Here is a 22,789-nt window from a genome sequence, read left to right on the forward strand (position 1 = left end):
TGGCACTTTATCTAATGCCTTTTGGAAGTCCATATACACAACATCAACCGCATTGCCCTCATCAACACTCTCTCTCTGTTACCTCATCAAAAAACTCAATCAAATTAGTTAAACACAACTTGTCTTTAACAAATCCGTGCTCTTTATTAATCCACACTTGTCCAAATGACTATTAGTTTTGTCCCGGATTATCATTTCTAAAATCTTCACCACCACCAAGGTTAAACTGACTGGCCTGTAGTTGTCGGGTTTATCCTTACATTTTTTTTGAGCAAGGGTGTAACATTTGCAATTCGCCATTCCTCTGGCACCATGCCCCATATCTAAGGAGGATTGGAAGATTATGGCCAGCACCTCTGCAATTTCCACCCTTACTTCCCTCAGCAACCTAGGAAGCATCCCCAGACCGGGTGAGTTACCTACTTTATGTACAGCCAGCCTTTCTAGTACCTTCTCTTTATCAATTTTTAGCCCATCCAGTATCTCAACTACCTCCTCTTTTACTGTGACTTTGGCAGCATCTTCTTCCTTGGTAAAGACAGATGCAAAGTTCTCATTTAGTACCTCAGCTATGCCCTCTGCCTCCATGAGTAGACCTCCTTTTGGTCCCTAATCGATCCCACCCCTCCTCTTACTTCCTGTTCATTATTTATATGCCTATACAAGACTTTTGGATTTTTTTTATGTTTGCCGCCAATCTATTCTCATAATCTCTCTTTACCCCTCTTATTTCCTTTTTCACTTCTCCTTTGTACTTTGTATCTTCAGCCTGGTTCTCACTTGTATTATCAACCTGACATCTGTCACACGCCCCCTTTTTCAGCTTCATCTTACTCTATCTCTTTTGCCATCCTCATCATCAAAGCACAGCTGTAATCTGGTGGCTTTACAAAACTTAAATTTATTCACATCTAAGATGAAAACAACAACAACAACAACAACAACAACAACAGCAGCAGCAACAACATGCATTGATATAGTGCCTTTAACGTAGTAAAACATCCCAAGGCGCTTCACAGGAGCAATTTTCAAACAAAATTTGACACCGAGTCAAATAAGGTGCTATTAGGACTGGGTCCAAAAGCTTGGTCAAAGAGGTAGGTTTTATGGAGTGTCTTAAAGGAGGAGAGAGAGGCAGAGAGGTTGAGGGAGGCAATTCCAAAGCTTAGGGCCTCGGCAGCTGAAGGCATGGCCGCCAATGGTGGAGCGATTAAAATTGGGGATGCTCAAGAGGCAACAATTGGAGAAGCGCAGTGATCTCGGAGGATTGTAGGGCTGGAGGAGGTTACAGAGATAGGGAGGGCGAGGAAATGGAGGGATTTGAAAACAAGGATGAAAATTTTAAAATCGAGGCTCTCTCAGACTTGGAGCCAATGTAGGTCAGCAAGTACAAGGGTGATGGGTGAACAGGACTTGGTGCGAGTTAGGATATGGACAGCAGAGTTTTGAATGAGCTCAAGTTTATGGAGGGTGGAAGATGGGAGGCCGGCCAGGAGAGCATTGGAATAGTCAAGTCTAGAGATAACAAAGGCGTGAATGAGGGTTTCAGCAGCAGATGAGCTGAGGCGGGGCGGAGACGGACGATGTTACGGAGGTGGAAGTAGGTGGTCTTGGTGATGGAGCGGATATGTAGTCGAAAGCTCATCTCAGGGTCAAATAGAACACCAAGATTGCGAATAATTGGGTTCAGCCTCTGACAGTGACCAGGGAGAGGGATGGAGCTGGTGGCTAGGGATCGAAGTTTGTGGCGGGGACCACAGGCAATGGCTTCGGTCTTCCCAATATTTAGTTGGAGGCAAATTTTGTTCATCCAGGTCGGACAAGCAGTGTGACAAATCAGAGACAGTGGAGGGATCATGAGAGGTGATGGTGAGGTAGAGTTGGATATCATCAGCGTGCACATGGAACCTGATGGTGTATTTTCGGATGATGTCGCCAAGGGGCAGCATGTAGATGAGAAATAGGAGGGGCCAAGAATAGATCCTTAGGGGACTCTAGAGGTATCGGTGTGGGAATGGGAAGAGAAGCCATTGCAGGTGATTCTCTGCCTATGAATGGATAGATAAGAATGGAACCAGGAGAATGCGGTCCCACCCAGCTGGATGATGGAGGAGAGGAGTAGGAGGAGGATGATGTTGTCAACCATGTCAAAGACTGCAGACAGGTCGAGAAGGATGAGGAAGGATAGTTTACCATCGTCACAGTCACATGGGATGTCATTTGTGACTTTTATTAGGACAGCTTCAGTACTGTGGCAGGGGCAGAAACCTGATTGGAGGGATACAAACCTGATTGGCGGGAAAGATGGTCACGGATTTGGGAGGTGTAAAACGTTCAAGGACTTTGGAGAGAAAAGGGAGGTTGGAGATAGGGCAGTAGTTTGTAAGGACAGAGGGGTCAAGGGTGGATTATTTGAGGAGGGAGGTGATGACGGCAGATTTGAAGGGGATGAAGACAGTACCTGAGGAGAGGGAACTGTTAACAATATCAGCTAACATGGGGGCCAGGAAGGGAGGAAAAAAAATGGTGGACTACACTACCCAGCAAAAGCAACCAATGCATGGAGTGCAGTGGAATCTCACCTGAATTTAGAAAATTTGGTTAGGGACCCAATTTAAATAATTAATCTATTTAAATAAAGCCTCTTGGGAAATTAAGCACCACACAATTTGGGGGACAATGGCTTGATTTTTTGACCCATCCCTGCCAGCTGTGAGGCTCCATTCCATGTGTAGCTTCCAAAAATTGGGGCTGTGGAGATTTTCTCTGGCCTTGGATTCTTTGTTGAAATTATTTAATTGTTTGATATTTGCATTTTTCTCTGGAACCAGGTTCCACCTCAATAATCCAATCAATGTTTTAAACATGTACTTCTCTCTTTGCCCACAAATATATTGAGGTTTAAAGGGCTTTGTTATCAGGGAAAAGATTCCTCTGTGCACCACATGTAGTCAAAGTGTCAACCCCATTTATGAAGAATGGATTTGTGGTTGCATGGAGCAAACCTTTCCACTTGGTTGAGTTTTGAGTCAATATAATTTCTGCAGCGGTCAGGAAAAATTCACACTGCAGCAGGTATTCCTTTTGCATCAGTATGAATATCCGTGAAACAATTTTGGTCTAGTTTATTTTGGAAACATTTCTAAGATTTATTAGGCTACAATTAATGATATGATAGCTTCACTGATACCTGAAACATCTATAATACATTGGACCTGAACTATTCCAATCGTAGAATCATAGAATCATCTCCTGGCCAGATTTTCTTTCCTCAATCCTCCGTACACTTCAAATTATCCAAAACTCTACTGATCATATTCTATCCCGACCCAATTCTAATTCACCTTTCACCCCGGTCCCCAATGCCTCAAACTCTTTACAGTCTATAACCCCCTCCAGGTAGAGTAAATAAGGAAAAACTGTTTCCACTGGCAGGAGGGCCGGTAACTAGAGGACACCGATTTAAGTTAAATGGAAAAAGAACCAGAGGGAAAATGAGGAGACATTTTTTTTGTGCAGCGAGTTGTTATGATTTGGAATGCACTGCCTGAAAGGGTGGTGGAAGTAGGTTCAATAGTAACTTTCAAAAGGGAATTGAATAAATACTTGAAAAGAAACAAATTGCAAGACTACAGGGAAAGAGCAGGGCAGTGGGACTGACTGGATAGCTTTTTCAAAGAGCCAGCTCAGACATGATGGGCCGAATGGCCACTTTCTGTGCTGTATGATTTTATGATAATGTTATACATCGAGTTCATAGTAGGTACCATAGTAAGTCCAGCATAGGAGGAGCCCATTCGGCCTACCAAGCTTGTGCCGGCTCTTTGACAGAGCTATCCAATTAGTCCCATTCCCCTGCTCTTTTCTCATAGCCCTGTAATTTTTTTTCTCATCAAGTATTTATCTAATTCCCTTTTGAAAGTTACTATTAGATCTGCTTCCTCCACCATTTCAGGCAGTGCATTCCAGATCATAACAACTGGCTGCATAAAAAAATGTTTCCTCATGTCGCCTCTGGCTCTTATGCTGATCACCTTAAATCTGTGTCCTCTGGTTACCAACCCTTCAGCCACTGGAAACAGTTTCCCCTTATTTACTCTATCAAAACCATTCATGATCTTGAACACCTGATACCTGAAACATCTATGACACATTGGACCTGAACTATTCCAATCGTAGAATCATAGAATCATCTCCTGGCCAGATTTTCTTTCCTCAATCCTCCGTACACTTCAAATTATCTAAAACTCTACTGATCATATTCTATCCCGCACCAAATCTAATTCACCTTTCACCCCAGTCCCCAATGCCTCAAACTCTCCCCTTGACCGCTTCTGTTCTAAGGAGAACAACCCCAGCTTTTCCAGTCTCTCCACATAACTGAAGTCCTTCATTCCTGGTACCATTCCAGTAAATTTCTTCTGCACCCTCCCTAAGGCCTTGACATTCTTCCTAAAGTGTGGTGCCCAGAATTGAACACAATACTCCAGCTGAGGCCTAACCAGTGTTTTATAAAGGTTTAGCATAACTTCCTTGCTTTTGTACTCTATGCCTCTATCAGTAAAGTCCAGGATCCCATATGCTTTTTTTTTTACATGTCAACATGTCCTGCCACTTTCAAAGATTTGTGTATGTGCACCCCCAGGTCTCTTTATTCCTGCAGCCCCTTTAAAATTGTACATTTAGTTTACACTGTCTATCCTCATTCTTCCTACCAAAATGCACCACTTCATACTTCTCTGCGTAAATTTCATTTGCCATGTGTTTGCCCATTTCACCAGCCTGTCTATGTCCTCCTGAAGCCTGTTACTATCTTCCATATTGTTTACTACAATTTCAAGTTTTGTGTCATCTGCAAACTTTGAAATGATACCCTCTATACCCAAGTCCAGGTCATTAATATATATCAAAGAGAACAGTGGTCCTAATACTGACCCCCGGGGAACACCACTGTATACTTCCCTCTAGTCTGAAAAACAACTGCTCACCATTACTCTCTACTTTCTGTCCCCTAGCCAATTTTGTATCCAAGCTGCCACTGTTCCGTTAATCCCATGGGCTTTAACTTTGCTAACAAATTTATTATGTGGTACTTTATCAAATGCCTTTTAAAAGTCCATATACACAACAACAACATCAATCACACTACCCTCATCAACCCTTTCCGTTACTTCATCAAAGAACTCAATCAAGTTAGTCAAACACGATTTGCCTTTAACAAATCACTGCTGACTTTCATTTATTAGCCCATACTTTTCCAATTAAGTTCCAATTAATTTTGTCCAGGTTATTGTCTCTAAAAGTTTCCCCACCACCGAAGATAGTCTGATTGGCCTGTAATTGCCGGGTTATCCCTCTCCCCTTTTTGAACAGGGGTGTAACATTGGCAATGCTCCCGTCCTCTGGCACCATCCCCATATCTAAGGAGGATTGGAAGATTATGGCCAGAGCCTCCAGAATTTCCACCCTTACTCCCCTCAGCAACCTGGGATGCATCCCATTTGGACCGGGTGACATTTCTACTTTGAATACTGCCAATTTTTTAAGTACCTCCTCTTTATCTATTTTTATCCTATCTAATATCACTATTACCTCCTCCTTTACTGCTACAATGGCAGCATCTTCTTCTCTAGTGAAGACAGATGCGAAGTATTCATTTAGTACCTCAGCCATGTCCTCTGTTTCCACAAGAAGATTTGCTTTTTTGTCCCAAATCGGTCCCACCCTTCCTTTGATTACCCTTTTACTATTTATATATTTATAAAAGACTTTTTGGTTCCCTTTTATGTTAGCCACTAATCTATTCTCATGCACTCTCTTTGCCCTTCTTATTTCCTTTTTTAGTATTCTGCCTGGTTCCCTACTGTATTATAAAGCTTACATTCGTCATAAGCCTCCTTTTTCTGTTTCCTTTTAATCTTTTAATCTCTATGTCTTTAGTCATCCAGGGAGCTCTAGCTTTCCCTCACATAGAGATGTGTCTACTCTGTATCCAAACCAATTCCTCCTTGAAAGCTTCCCATTGTTCAATTACTGTTTTTGATTCCAATCCACCTGGGCAAGATCCCTTTTTAACTCACTGAAATTTGCCCTCCTCCAGTTAAGCATTTTCACATTTGATTGTTCCTTGTACTTTTCCATAACTATTCTAAACCTAATGATATTATTATCATTGTTCCCCAAATGCTTCCCCACTGAAACATGCTCCACCTTCCCCACTTCATTCCCCAGAACTAGATCAGTATTGCTTCCTTCCTGTTTGGGCTGGAAACACACTGTTCAAGAAAGTTCTCTTGAACAAGTTTCAGGAATTCTTTCCCCTGTTTGCCCTTTACACTGTTACTGTCCCAGTCTATATTGGGATAATTGAAGTTGCCATTATCATTACTCTATAATTCTTGCATCTTTCTGTGATTTGTCTGCAAATTTGCTCCTCTATCTCCTTCCCACTAGAGATAACAAGGTCATCTATGTGCGGAACCACAAGAGATGGGTGAGATCCTGAATGAATATTTCACATCGGTATTTACGGTTGAGAAAGGCATGGATGTTAGGGAACTTGGGGAAATAAATAGTGATGTCTTGAGGAGTGTACATATTACAGAGAGGGAGGTGCTGGAAGTCTTAACGCGCATCAAGGTAGATAAATCTCCGGGACCTGATGAAATGTATCCCAGGACATTATGGGAGGTTAGGGAGGAAATTGCGGGTCCCCTAGCAGAGATATTTGAATCATCCACCGCTACAGGTGAGGTGCCTGAAGATTGGAGGGTAGCAAATGTTGTGCCTTTGTTTAAGAAGGGCGGCAGGGAAAAGCCTGGGAACTACAGACCAGTGAGCCTGACATCTGTAGTGGGTAAGTTGTTAGAGGGTATTCTGAGGGACAGGATCTACAGGCATTTGGAGAGGCAGGGACTAATTAGGAACAGTCAGCATGGTTTTGTGAGAGGAAAATCATGTCTCACGAATTTGATTGAGTTTTTTGAAGGGGTAACCAAGAAGATAGATGAGGGCTGTGCAGTAGACGTGGTCTACATGGACTTCAGCAAAGCATTTGACAAGGTACCGCATGGTAGGTTGTTACATAAGGTTAAATCTCATGGGATCCAAGGTGAGGTAGCCAATTGGATACAAAATTGGCTTGACGACAGAAGACAGAGGGTGGTTGTCGAGGGTTGTTTTTCAAACTGGATGCCTGTGTCCAGCGGTGTGCCTCAGGGATCGGTGCTGGGTCCGCTGTTATTTGTTATTTATATTAATGATTTGGATGAGAATTTAGGAGGCATGGTTAGTAAGTTTGCAGATGACACCAAGATTGGTGGCATTGTGGACAGTGAAGAAGGTTATCTAGGATTGCAACGGGATCTTGATAAATTGGGCCAGTGGGCCGATGAATGGCAGATGGAGTTTAATTTAGATAAATGTGAGGTGATGCATTTTGGTAGATCGAATCGGGCCAGGACCTACTCCGTTAATGGTAGGGCGTTGGGGAGAGTTATAGAACAAAGAGATCTAGGAGTACAGGTTCATAGCTCCTTGAAAGTGGAGTCACAGGTGGATAGGGTGGTGAAGAAGGCATTCAGCATGCTTGGTTTCATTGGTCAGAACATTGAATGCAGGAGTTGGGATGTCTTGTTGAAGTTGTACAGGGCATTGGTGAGGCCACACTTGGAGTACTGTGTACAGTTCTGGTCACCCTATTATAGAAAGGATATTATTAAACTAGAAAGAGTGCAGAAAAGATTTACTAGGATGCTACCGGGACTTGATGGTTTGACTTACAGGGAGAGGTTAGACAGACTGGGACTTTATTCCCTGGAGAGTAGGAGGTTAAGGGGTGATCTTATAGAAGTCTATAAAATAATGAGGGGCATAGATAAGGTCGATAGTCAAAATCTTTTCCCAAAGGTAGGGGAGTCTATAACGAGGGGGCACAGATTTAAGGTGAGAGGGGAGAGATACAAAAGGATCCAGAGGGGCAATTTTTTCACTCAAAGGGTGGTGAGTGTCTGGAACGAGCTGCCAGAGGCAGTAGTAGAGGCGGGTACAATTTTGTCTTTTAAAAAGCATTTGGACAGTTACATGGGTAAGATGGGTATAGAGGGATATGGGCCAAGTGCAGGCAATTGGGACTAGCTTAGTGGTATAAACTGGGCGACATGGACATGTTGGGCCGAAGGGCCTGTTTCCATGTTGTAACTTCTATGATTCTATGATTCTATGATTCTATGATGGCCTATACCATACACCCAGCAGTGTAATAGCTCCTCTATTGTTCCTTAATTCGAACCAAATAGATTCTGTCTTTGACCCCTCAACTACATCATCCCTTTCCAGTGCTATGGTAGTTTCTTTGATCAATACTGCCGCCCGCCTCCTTTCTTTCCTTCCCTATCTTTCCTGAATACCTTGTAGCCAGGAATATTAAGTACCCAATCAACATCATCTTTGAAAAGCAAAATACTGCAGATGCTAGAAATCTGAAATAAAAACAGGAAATGCTGGAGATACTCAGCAAGTCAGGCAACATCTGTGGAGAAAGAAGCAAAGCAACATTTCAGGTCGAAGACTTTCGTCAGAACTGGAAGAAATGAAAGATTTAACAGTTTTTAAGCAAGTACAGAGCCAGGGAAAGTGGGGGGTGGGGGGGGGGAGGAAGGGGTGGGAGGAAAGAACAAAAGGGAAGGTCTCTGATAGGGTGGAGGGCAGGAGTGATTAAATGACAAAAGGGATAATGGTGCAAGGCAAGGAGGGTGGTAATGGGACAAGGAAAGAAACAAAAGATGGGTCTAGAGGAGCTGTAAATGGCAACAGCAGAACCATTACTAGCAACTGCTGTCTGAGAAAATGGGAGCAGTGGTTATGATCTGAAGTTATTGAAATCAATGTTGAGTCCAGAAAGTTGTAAAGTGCCGAATCGAAAAATGAGGTGCTGTTCCTCGAGCTTCTGTTGAGCTTCATTGGAACAGTGTAGGAGGCCGAGGACTGAGAGGTCACAATGGGAGTGGGACGGAGAATTAAAATGGCAAGCGACTGGAAGGTCAGGGTCACGCTTGAGGACTGAGCGGAGATGTTCAGCAAAGCGATCACCCAATCTGCGTTTGGTCTCCCCAATGTAGAGGAGACCGCATTGTGAGCAGAGAATACAGTGTAGTAAATTGAAAGAAGTAGCAATAAATCGCTGTTTCACCTGGAAGGAGTGTCTGGGGCCCTGGATGGTGGGAAGGGAGGAAATGAAAGGACAGGTGTCGCATCTCCTGCGCTTGCACGGGAAGGTGCCGTGGGGAGGAGAGCGGGTGTTGAGGGTGATGGAAGAGTGGACCAGGATGTCACGGAGGGAACAGTCCCTTCGGAATGCTGAAAGAGGAGGGGAGGGGAAGATGTGTTTGGTGGTGGGATCGTGCTGGAGGTGGCGGAAATGGCGGAAGATGTTACGTTGAATGTGGAGGCTGGTGGGATAGAAGGTGAGGACAAGGTGGAACCTATCGTGGTTCTGGGAGGGAGGTTAAGGGGTGAAGGTAGAAGTGCATCAAATGGATGGACACGGTCAAGGGCCTTGTCAAATACAGTGTAGGGGAATCCTCGGTTGAGGAAAAAGGAAGACTTATCTTCTTTGAGCCAGGCCTCTGTTATTGCCGGAGTTACATGGAAACTACAGCATAAAAACAGGCCATTCGGCCCAGCTGATCTGTACTGGCATTTATGCTCCACACGAGCCTCCTCCCTCCTTAACTTCATCTAACCCTATTAGCATACCCTACTATTCCTTTCCCCCTCATGTGCTTATCTAGCTTCCACTTATATGTATCTATGCTATTTGCCTCAACCACTCCTTGTGGTAGTGCATTCCACATTCTTACCACTCTTTGGGTAAAGAAGTTTTCCTGAATCCCCTATTGGATTCATTAGTGACTATTTTATATTTATGACCTCTAGTTTTGGACTCCCCCACAAGTGGAAACATTTTCTTTACATCTACCCTATCAATCTCTTTCATTATCTTAAAGACCTCTATTAGGTCACACCTCAGTCTTCTCTTTTCAAGAATACTCTCCACTTGCCTGGATGAGTGCAGCTCCAACAACACCCAAGAAGTTCAACACCATCCAGGACAAAGCAGCCCACTTGATTGGCATCCCATCCACCACCCTAAACATTCACTCCCTTCACCAGTGGCTGCAGTGTGTACCATCCACAGGATGCACTGCGGCAACTCGCCAAGGCTTCTTCGACAGCACCTCTCAAACCCACGACCTCTACCACCTAGAAGGATAAGGGCAGCAGGCACATGGGAACAACACCACCTGCACGTTCCCCTCCAAGTCACACACCATCCCGACTTGGAAATATATCGCCGTTCCTTCATAGTCGCTGGGTCAAAATCCTGGAACTCCCCACCTAATAGCACTGTGGGAGAACCTTCACTACACGGACTGCAGCGGTTCAAGAAGGCGGCTCATCACCACCTTCTCAAGGGCAATTAGGGATGGGCAATAAATGCTGGCCTTGCCAGCGACGCCCACATCCCATGAACGAATAAAAAAAAAAAGAGAAAAGAGCCCCAGCTTGTTCAACCTTTCCTGATAAGGATAAGCACTCAGTTCTGGTATCATCCTTGTGAATCTTTTTTGCACCCTCTCCAGTATCGCTATATCCTTTCTATTATAGGGAGACCGCAACTGTGCCAATTCTCCAAGCGTGATCTAACTAAGGTTCGATACAAGTTTAACATAACTTCTCTGCTTTTCAATTCTATCCCTCTAGAAATGAACCCCAGTGCTTGATTTGCCTTTTTTATGGCCTTATTAACCTCGGGATTTGTGCATCTGTACCTCTAGATCCCTTTGCTCCTCTAACCCGTTTGGACCCTTATTATCCAAGCAGTATTTGGCCTCCTTATTCTTCCTTCCAAAATGCACCACCTCACACTTATCTATAGTGTCAATGACCTGTCAACTATTACTTACAAATTCTTTTCGTATTTCACTTGTTTTTCTATGCATGTAACTAATATTACCAGATCAAATGTATAAAATGTTTACATTTATCAACATTAACCAATTTATTCATAGTTCTCCAGGTCATTCTTCTACCTTTTGAAAGAAGAGGTAACAAATGTTGTTTTTCTACAATCTAGGATCTAACTCTATCTCGTGAGCTACCAAGGATTTTTTTCCCAACAATCCATCTAGTTCCCTTTCCATTCCTTTTATATTACATAGAATTACATTTAAAGTACAGCACAGAAACAGGCCATTCGACCCAACTGGTCCATGCCGGTGTTTATGCTCCACACAAGCCTCCTCCAACCCCTCTTCATCTAACCCTATCAGCATAACCTTCTATTTCTTTCTCCCTCATGTGTTTATCCAGCTTCCCCTGAAAAGCATCTATGCTAGTCATCTCAACTACTCCTTGTGATAGCAAGTTCCACATTCCAACCACTCTCTGGGTAAAGAAGTTTCTCCTGAATTTCCTATTGGATTTATTAGTGACTATCTTGTATTTATGGCCCCTAGTTTTGGTCTCCCCACAGTGGAAATATTTTCTCTATGTCTACCCTATGGAACCCTTTCATAATTTTAAAGACCTCAGTCAGGTCACTCCTCAGCCTTCTCTTTTCTAGACAAAGTGCCCCAGCCTGTTCAATCTTTCCTGATTGGTATAACCTCTCAATTTTGGAATCATCCTTGAAAATCTTTTTTGCACCGTCTCCAGTGTTCTATATCCTTTTTATAATATGAAGACTAGAACTGTGCACAGTACTCCAAGTGTGATCTAACCAAGGTTCTATACAAGTTTAACAAAACCATTCTTGGATTAAATTTTATTTGACTGCAATAACTCTGATTTCTCAATACAACTGCCCTTGTTTATCTCCATCTGAATCAAGTAATCTGCTGGAACCATAAAGGGTTGAATTTCTGTGGTGGTTCACCAATCCTTCACCATAAATTTGCCAAAAAATACTCTGAAACCCTGAAGAAATTGGGTAAACATTGTATACACCATTTCTCCAGGGCTTCTATGGATCTTCTGTCAAAGTTATGGTGGATATTTGGGAGAACCTCCATGGATTTTCACCCCCTAAGTGTCTGAATGGAGAGTGTGGAACATTAATATTATTTTGCTTTCTAAAAAATAATTAGCATCTATGCTTTTCACTGGAGTTGGTCTGATAGACTGCCATTTTCATCTTTTATTTACCCAACCTGACAGGAATCCTTGCTACACATACAGTTTAGAAATCCCATCCCCATTTTCCTGGATGCACCCGTAATCCTTTTTGTAAACCTCTTAAAGTTATTTCTCTACTAAGCCTAGTTCATGTCAATCTTTCATTCCTTAAAAAAATTACCAGAACGTATACTTACACTGCAACCAATCCCACTGCTTACTAATTATAGTGTTAACCCCTGTAGGTAACTCTACTATTACATCATTTCCAGATCTGGTATTTGTGTTCTCTCCAATGTCATTAATCTTTGGCCAGGAATATCTTATTTTCTTTATATTACTTAAATAAATCTCTGTTCACAAATCTTCCCGCAGTATAGCCTACCTCCTCAACATTTTCTCGTTTCCACTGTCCTATGCTCCATCTTTAGTCTATACTCATTTGTAAATTATTATTCCTATTAGCTTCAAGCCACCATCCCATTCTTTCAGTCTTTCATTACACCTTACTCCCAATCTATGCTGTGGCCAACTTTACTACCCTTTTTTTAATGATAGAATCATAGAAGTTTACAACATGGAAACAGGCCCTTCGGCCCAACATGTCCATGTCGCCCAGTTTATACCACTAAGCTAGTCCCAATTGCCTGCACTTGGCCCATATCCCTCTATACCCATCTTACCCATGTAACTGTCCAAATGCTTTTTAAAAGACAAAATTGCTTCAAAGATGTTGCTAACATTGAGCAACAAAATCGAAAACTATCTTATTCTTGCTTTGGACTTTGCAACCCCAGTTATTCATCAACACTTTTACTTTCCACAATGCTTTTCTTTCTTTTCATTCCTACCCTTCTTCTTAGTTGGTGGTTTAGATCCTAGAACCATTGATGTTTACAGCTCAGTAGGAGGCCATATGGTCCATTGTGCCTGTGCTGGTTCTTTGCTAGAGTATTACATTCTAGTTCCACTGCCCAGTTATCTCCCTATGATCCTGTATCTTTCCCTCTTCAAATGCTTATCTACTCTTCTTCTTTTAAAACATGCAATGGTCTGTGCTCCAAAGGCAAAGCATTTGATGCTCTAACAACTCTTAGCATAAAGAACTTTCTTCTAACCTTTCTCCTCATCCTCTTACTGACAATTTTAAATTGATGACCGTTCATCACTAACTGCTCAATCAGAATAAATAGTCAATCCCTAGTCAGCCTAGATGTCAGCCTTGGCCCAATGGTAACACTCTGGCCTGTGAGTCAGAAGGTAGTGGGCTCAAGCTTGTGGGACCTTGCTATGTGAAAATTGACTGCCGTGTTTCCCTATGGTGACAAAATTTCAAAAGTACTTAATTGGCTGTGAAGTGCTTTGGAACATCCTGAGATCGTGAAAGGCACTATATAAATGAAAGTTGTTTGTTTTTTTCTTTCTTTCAAAATCCTTCATAATTCTAAAAGCCTCAATTAAATCTCCTCTGAGCCTTCTCTGCTCCGATGGAAATTGTCCAGTGTCTCAATTGACTCTTCATAACCATAGTTTCTCATTCCTGGTATCGTTCTGAGTAATAGTTCCCCCTGTCAACAGTTACTATCCTGGGTGTTTTCAGTGGGATAACATTTTCATCTGCCAAAGTATCTAAGAACTGCTAACATTCAAAAAAGCTTTATAGGTATTTAGTCTGTTGATTAAGGTTCACCCTTGCTAAAGCTTACTGCAAATCATGCTCGCTCATTAGATTATCTACTCACCCATTCGAGTAATGATATTAGTTCAAAATTCATCAAATGCTTGAATATTCATAGAGTGAAAGAATAAAGGGCTGCTCAGAAAAATGCTGTAATCAGGTTTTAGTAAGGTTAGATGCTTTGTTCCATTTGATAATGCTAAAATATTTAAATATTTAAAATAGCTATTGAGAGTCTGTAACCAGCTACTATAGAAGCATTAACATAACCAAGCAAATAAACTGCCTCAGTCATTTGATTACTTTTTCAATCAAAATTCTTCTTGGTAATTTAAGTAAACAGTTAGTTCAAGCCAATTTAATGATTAAATCCTCATATGCCTCCTGCTAATTGTTGGGATATGGATTTTTTTTTAAATGAGAAAACATTAGCAAACCTCTATGCCAACCATAATTGGTTGAATTATATACTAGTTTCAGTAAGACTTATTAAAAGGGCTAATACCCTAATGTCTATAGAGTTTCAATGATGTCTCATCTGCTTACATTGATAACATTTAGTGACTATTGGGCCACAAAAAGTTTCAATTTTACAATTCTGATTTAAAACAAAGTGAAATAATACTTTGATGTTAAGAGTAATTATATTCTAACCATTACATTAAATTAAAGATGCAACAGATAACAAATACAAAGTGGCTAAGTCTTTTCATTCTGTAGTCAGATAACAACACATCTAGAGACAGAGCATATAACGGCCCAGATTTTGCTGTCAAAATAACAGTGAGGCTAATGGCAGTGTGCTGAGAGTTCGGTAAGTGTGGGAGTTTGGTGAAGTGGGGGAAGGAGGTGCTGCTTTGCCTTGCTTTTCCAAACTTTTCCTGCAGAGCGGTAGTGGACCTGAGAGTAGAAGACTGAGATTGTGGAATAAAAGCAGCAGCAGACCTGCAACAAGAGACAACTACTGTGCGACATCACAGGGACTTAACTCCTGGACCTGAGATAAATAAGAAGCAAAAAGTAATCCAAGTGGGACGTCACCAAGGAAGAGGTAAGTGATTGGCTGGTGAGTATTTTCCTGCTGAATTTGTCTAAGGTTAGAGTTTGTGGATTCTCTGGTCTCTGTTGTGTAGTGGGGGACTGCTGTTCAGCAAGGGCCCTTGAGTATACCTTTTTAATTGAAGTGAAATTGGTGGGATTCATTTAATTTGAATTAATTAGTTAAAGGGTAAGTCATGTCAGGACAGTCCAGCCCCGTGTTATGCTCTTCCTGCTCTATGTGGGAAATCAGGGACCCTTCCGGTGTCCCTGACGACCATGTGTGCGGGAAATGTATCCAGCTGCAGCTACTGACAAACCGCATTGCGGCACTGGAGCTGCGGATGGATTCATTAAGGAGCATTCGCGATGCTGAGAACGTCGTGGATAGCACGTTTAGTGAGGTGGTCACACCGCAGGTAAAGGTTGTACAGGCAGGAAGTAATTGGGTGACCACCAGGCAGAGTAAGAAGAGCAGGCAGGCAGTGCAGGGGTCCCCTGTGGCCGTCCCCCTCTCAAACAAATATACCGCTTTGGATATTGTTGAGGGGGATGACTTATCAGAGGAAGGCAGCAGCAGCCAACTTCCTGGCACCAGGGGTAGCTCTGCTGCACAGGCTGGGAGGAAAAAGAGTGGAAGAGCTATAGTGGTAGGGGATTCTATCGTAAGGGGAACAGACAGGCGTTTCTGTGGCCGTAAACGTGACTCCAGGATGGTTTGTTGCCTCCCTGGTGCCAGGGTCATGGATGTCACTGAGCGGCTTCAGGGCATTCTCAAGGGGGAGGGTGAGCAGGCAGAGGTCGTGGTCCACATTGGGACCAACGACATAGGTAGGAAGGGAGATGAGGTCCTGCATCAAGAATTTAGGGAGCTAGGTAGCAGATTAAAGAGCAGGACCTCAAAGGTTGTAATCTCTGGATTACTCCCAGTGCCACGGGCTAGTGAGTATAGAAATAGGAGGATAGAACAGATGAATGCGTGGCTAAAGAGTTGGTGCAGGAGGGAGGGTTTCAGTTTCCTGGATCACTGGGCCTGCTTCTGGGGAAGGTGGGACTTGTACAAGTCGGGCGGGTTGCATCTGAACCAAAGCGGGACAAATATCCTTGCGGGGAGGTTTGCTAGCACTGTTGGGGGGGGTTTAAACTAACTTGGCAGGGGGATGGGATACAGAGTGGAGCTACAATAGGGGGTGATGTGCAGCCAAATATAGAGAAAAAAACAAGTCAGCTTGGAAGACAGGGCAAATATGTGAGGGCAAGGCTGGATGGCATCTATTTTAATGCAAGGAGTCTTGCGAATAAGGTGGATGAACTGAAGGTGTTGATAAAGACATGGGAGTATGACATTGTTGCTGTCACAGAGACATGGTTGAGGGAGGGGCAAGACTGGCAGCTCAATATTCCGGGGTACAGAATCTTCAGGCGAGACAGAGGGGGAGGTATAAGAGGAGGGGGGGTCGCAATATTAATTAAAGAATCAATTACTGCCATAAGGAGGGATGATATATTAGCAGGTTCCTCTAATGAGGCCATATGGGTGGAGCTTAAAAACAAAAAGGGGGCAAGCACTTTGATGGGAGTGTACTATAGGCCCCCAAACAGTCAGGGGGAGATAGAGGAACAGATATGTAGGCAAATCTCAGAAAATTGTGCAAATAATAGGGTAATAATAGTGGGGGATTTCAACTTCCCCAATATTAACTGGGATACTCAGAGTGTAAAAGGCTTAGAGGGTACAAAATTCTTAACGTGCATCCAGGAGAGCTTTTTGAGCCAGCATGTAGAAAGTCCTACAAGAGAGGGGGCGGTACTGGACCTAATTCTAGGGAATGTGGCCGGCCAAGTGGAAGAAGTGCTAGTAGGTGAGCACTTTGGTGACAGTGACCATAATTTGGTGAGATTTAAGGTGGTCATGGAAAAGGACAGGGAGGGGCCGGAAATAAAGGTTCTAAATTGGGGGAAGGCCGATTTTAATAGGATAAGGCAGGATCTGGCCAAAATGGACTGGGATCAGCTGCTTGTAGGAAAATCCGCATCGGAGCAATGGGAGTCTTTCAGAAGGGAGATTGAGACCATACAATGGCAACATGTTCCCGTAAAGGTCAAGGGTGGTTCCAAGAACTCCAGGGAACCTTGGATGTCAGGGGATATACGAGAATGGATTAGGAAAAAAAGGAGGGCTTTTGGCAGATACAAAAGGCTAAAGACGGAGGAAGCCCTAGAGGAGTACAAAAAGTGCAGGGGGATACTTAAAAAAGAAATTAGGAGATCAAGGAGGGGCCATGAAATAACACTGGCGAGCAAAAGAAAGGAAAATCCTAAGATGTTTTATAAGTATATTAAGGGTAAGAGGATGACTAGGGAAAATATAGGGCCCATTAGGGACAAAAATGGCAATCTGTGTGTGGAGCCGGCAGATGTAGGAGGGGTTCTAAATGAATTTTTTGCATCTGTTTTCACTATGGAGAAGGACGATGTAGACATAGAAATACGGCAGGGGGACTGTGATATACTCGAACATATTAACATCGAGCGGGAGGAGGTATTGGCGGTTTTAGCAGGCCTAAAAATGGATAAATCCCCAGGCCCGGACAAAATGTATCCCAGGCTACTGTGTGAGGCAGAGGAGGAGATTGCGGGGGCTCTGACACATATATTCAGAACCTCTCTGGCCACAGGGGATGTGCCAGAGGACTGGAGAACCGCTAATGTAATACCATTATTCAAGAAGGGGAGTAGGGAAAAACCGGGGAACTACAGGCCAGTGAGCCTAACATCAGTGGTAGGAAAATTATTGGAAAAAATTCTGAAGGACAAAATTAGTCTCCACTTGGAGAAGCAAGGATTAATCAGGGATAGTCAACATGGCTTTGTCAAGGGAAGATCATGTCTGACTAATTTGATTGAATTTTTTGAGGGGGTGACTATGCGTGTGGATGAGGGTAACGCAGTGGATGTGGTATACATGGATTTCAGTAAGGCCTTCGATAAAGTCCCCCACAGGAGACTGGTCAAGAAGGTACGAGCCCATGGAATCCAGGGTGCCTTGGCACTTTGGATACAAAACTGGCTTAGTGGCAGAAGGCAGAGGGTGATGGTCGAAGGTTGTTTTTGTGACTGGAAGCCTGTGGCCAGTGGGGTACCACAGGGATCGGTGCTGGGTCCCTTGCTGTTTGTGGTCTACATTAATGACTTGGATATGAATGTAAAAGGTATGATCAGTAAGTTCGCTGATGATACAAAAATTGGTAGGGTGGTAAATAGCGAGGAGGATAGCCTCAGTCTGCAGGACGATATAGATGGGTTGGTCAGATGGGCGGAACAGTGGCAAATGGAATTTAACCCGGAAAAGTGCGAGGTGATGCACTTTGGAGGGACTAACAAGGCAAGGGAATACACAATGAATGGGAGGACCCTAGGCAAGACAGAGGGTCAGAGGGATCTTGGTGTGCAAGTTCACAGATCCCTGAAGGCGGCGGAACAGGTAGATAAGGTGGTAAAGAAGGCATATGGGATACTTGCCTTTATTAGCCAAGGCATAGAATATAAGAGCAAGGAGGTTATGATGGAGCTGTATAAAACACTGGTGAGGCCACAGCTGGAGTACTGTGTGCAGTTCTGGTCGCCACACTACAGGAAGGATGTGATCGCTTTGGAGAGGGTGCAGAGGAGATTCACCAGGATGTTACCAGGGCTGGAGCGCTTCAGCTATGAAGAGAGACTGGGAAGATTGGGTTTGTTTTCCTTGGAGCAGAGGAGGCTGAGGGGGGACATGATTGAGGTGTACAAAATTATGAGGGGCACAGATAGGATGGATACTAAGGAGCTTTTTCCCTTCGTTGAGGGTACTATAACAAGGGGACATAGATTCAAGGTAAAAGGCGGGAGGTTTAGAGGGGATTTGAGAAAGAACTTTTTCACCCAGAGGGTGGTTGGAGTCTGGAACTCACTGCCTGAAAGGGTTGTGGAGGCAGGAACCCTCACAACATTCAAGAAGCATTTGGATGAGCACTTGAAATGCCATAGCATACAAAGCTACGGACCAAATGCTGGAATATGGGATTAGAGTAGACAGGGCTGATGGCCGGCGCGGACACGATGGGCCGAAGGGCCTCTATCCGTGCTGTATAACTCTGTGACTCTATGACTCACCATTACTTATGCACAAATGGTACAGCAACTTCAGGCGAGGGGCAGATATGCAGTTAAACTGAAATATCCAAAAGTTGTTGTCCAAGATGCCATTAGCTTTGTGAAAACGGCATCTCACTGCCTGCCTCACCTTTGAAATGCATTGAATAGCATGAGGTTGCTACACAGTTGGTTGCCCTGTTCACTCAAGTCCCAGATGGCCTGTTTAGCTCTCTGTATCGTTATCAGCTCACACTTTCAGCAACTTGCCACGCAAAAATTTAAAAACCCAAACAGGCAAGGGCAAGTCTAACTAACGACAGACGCGGTTAGATACCCTGCAACAGCATAATCTGGGCCAATAAAAAATAGTCATCGTGGATTTTTAATCAACCTTATTTAATTCTTTGAAGAAATAACAGAAAGAATAGACCATTACAATGAAGTGGAGGTAATATACATGGACTTTCAGAAGGCCTTCGATAAGATACCATGTAAAAGACTCATGACAAAGGTCAAAACTTGTGGAGTCAGGGTTCAGGTAGCATAATGGATTGAAAGATGGCTACAAAACAGAAAACAGAGGGTAGGAGTTAAGGGACGTTTCTCGGACTGACAGAAAGTGCGAAGTGGTGTCCCTCAGGGATCCGTGCAGGGACCACTGTTGTTCACCATATACATACTCAGAAATTGGAGGTGTGGTGTTCAAATTTGTAATTGATACCAAATTGAGGGATATCGCTAATAATGCAGAGACTAGCACCAAAATAGAGGCAATATAAACTAAATGATACAATTCTAAAGGGGGTGCAGGAACAGAGAGATCTGGGGGTATATGTGCGCAAATCTTTGAAGGTGGCAGGACAGATTGAGAAAATGGTTAAAAAAGCATACGGGATTCTGGGCTTTATAAATAGAGGTATAGAGTACAAAAGCAAGGAAGTTATGTTGAACCTTTATAAAACACTGGTTTGGAGTATTGTGTCCAATTCTGGGCTCTGCACTTTAAGAAGTATGTGAAGGTCTTAGAGAGGGTGCAGAAAAAAATTACTGGAATGGTTGCAGGGATGAGGGATTTCAGTTACGTGGATAGATTGGAGAAGCTGGGGTTGTTCTCCTTAGAGCAGAGAAGGTTAAGAGGAGATTTGATGAAATTGTTCAAAATCATGAAGGGTTTAGATAAAGTAAATAAAGAGAAACTGTTTCCATTGACAGAAGGGTCGAGAACCAGAGGACACAGATTTAAGGTGATTGGCAAAAGAACCAAAGGCGACATGAGGAAAAACTTTTTTACGCAGCAAGTAGTTATGATCTGGAATGCGCTTCCTGAAAGGGTGGTGGAAACAGATTCAATGGTGGCTTTCAAAAAGGAATTGGATAGATACTTGAAGGGAATAAATTTGTAGCGCTGCAGGGAAAGAGCAGGGGAATGTGACTAACTGGATTGCTCTGACAAAGAGCCAGCATGGACTCGATGGGCCAAATGGCCCCCTTCTGTGCTGTAACCATTCTATGATTCTCTGCAGGAAGACATAAATAGGCTCACAAAGTAGATGGATAAATGACAAATTAAATTCAATATAGTGAAGTGTGAGGGGTTCATCTTGGTAGGAGGAATAAGATAAGAAACTAAATGGGGTAGAGGAGCAAAGAGATCTGGGGAATACAGATATATAAATCGCTAAAAGTAGCAACACTAGGCCATAAAGAGTGCAAACAAAGTACTACGGCTCATTTTTGGGGGAATTGACTACAAAAGCAGGGAGGGAATGACAAAATAATGGGCCAGAAATCGCTCCCGAAATAACGGAGGAGCTCAACAGCGCACTCCGTTTTTAGTGGTGAATTGAAGGAGCAAGTTCCTACTTTTGCACATGCGCAGTGCAATGCGGAAATCGAAAACTTGCTCCTAGTGGTTTGCTGGTGATATGACAGCTTCGAATTAAAGGGCCATCGCACGCTGCAATCAGAGAAATCATTGAAAAAGCGCCAACTTGCTTATCTACCCAGCTGGAAAGTAACTAATTACACCGCCAAACAGGTGGTCTAAACTAAGTTTCTTAATGACTGCCAAGCAACTAAAAATTAACTTTTAAAATGTGGAGTCTCATTACTCCTTATTTTAATCATCTTTGGTCATTAAAAAAAAATTAAAAATTAAAAAATTAAAATTTTTTTTTACTTTTCCCTTCTTATTTTATTTTTAAAAATCTGTGGGTGTGACTTCTCTTCCTGACAGATTTTGTGGGTGTGTCTCCTCCTCACAGATGTTTCCAGCTGTGCAGCAACTCACGCTGCTCAGAGGCAGGGTTGATAGGCCACATTTTGTTTAAAGTTCAAATTCAAGCAATTCGACGCCACACCGCCCGCAGTAAGTATTTTCGTTAATTAAATTTGCAGGAGCTGTGGTGAGCGTTGCCTCACTGCTTGGAACGATTTCTGGCCCATTAACAAATTTATACTGAACTTTGGCTAGACCACATTTGTGCAGTTCTGGTCTCCATACTGCAAAAAGGATATTGAAGCACTGGAAAAAGTGCAGAAAAGATCAACAAAGATGGTACCAGAATTGAGCGGATGCAAGTATCAGGAAAGATTGAGCAGGCTGGAGCTCTTTTCTCTGGAAAAGAGAAGACTAAGAGGACACCTGATAGAGGTCTTTAAAATTATATGGTGGAGATGCAGAAACTGTTTCTAGAACAAGGAGGCATATATATGATAGCCACTAACAGAACAAATAAAAAATTTAGGAGGTATTTCTTTACAGTGAGAGTGGTAACAATGTGGAACTCACTGCCACATGGAATGGTTGGAGACGATAGCTTTGGTGCATTTAATGGGAGGCTTGATGCATACATGAATGAGAAGGGAACAGTGGGATATGGGGACAGGGTATGAAGAGATAATTAGAGCGAGAGGAGCCTCATGTGGATTACAAACACCGGCATACACCAGTTAGGTCAAATGGCCTGTTTATGTGCTGTAGATTCTGTGTAATTCTACATAATTCTATGTATTAACCCCACCTAATGCAATTGTCCATCAATGAACTTGACAACACAGTGAGGCAACTATTAAACCTCTTAAAAGGTTAATAGTATTATACATGAGCGTGAAGCATGATAATCTCGTAATACTTCCTCTTTGTTTTTATATGATGTTTGCTTCAAAAGTCCAATTAAACAGAATGAAAACAAGAGGATTGCAGTTCTTTTATGTCTAATAAAATCAGGCATTTTAAACCTGTCAGTTTGTAACGCTGAGATGCTATTTTCCTTCTTGCCCCCCTACCAGCAAAAAAAGACATTTCACCAAACTTTAAAAGCTGTAAAATAAAGAAATAAATATGCCTACTCAGTTGTTCTTACTGAATATATTTGAATATCAATATATGTTATGCCTTCAACACCTTTTAAAAAAATTTGCTGATCAACTCTTGTTTTGTAAAACAAACAAGCACCTCAAACAGAAAGATTTTGGGGGTTGGAGAACTTAAGCATTGAAACAAGACCTTTTCTGACAGGTACTAGGATATGTTTTCAAACTTTTAGGAATTTCGGAGGTGGGGGTTGGTGGGTTTGTTGGAAATTTTATCTGAAGTTAAATAGCAGTCAGTTAACATACAGTTGTTCTAAAACAGTCTAAAAACTAATAATTAGCACAAATCTATAAAGATGCATAGAGAGAGATTTTTAAAATTGTTTTATGTCATCCACATACTGACACCAATAATGCTAATTATGTAAGTAATAATGTAGAATTTTG

General features: G+C 42.7%; 1 protein-coding gene across 1 annotated transcript in view; it reads right to left on the reverse strand.

Moving 5' to 3' along the window:
• Nucleotides 1–22,789, reverse strand: part of cplx4a (complexin 4a) — a 45,996-nt gene that overhangs the window by 22,761 nt on the left and 446 nt on the right. The window lies entirely within an intron of this gene.

Source organism: Heptranchias perlo, chromosome 1 (assembly GCF_035084215.1).
Source record: "Heptranchias perlo isolate sHepPer1 chromosome 1, sHepPer1.hap1, whole genome shotgun sequence".
Lineage (NCBI taxonomy): Eukaryota > Metazoa > Chordata > Chondrichthyes > Hexanchiformes > Hexanchidae > Heptranchias > Heptranchias perlo.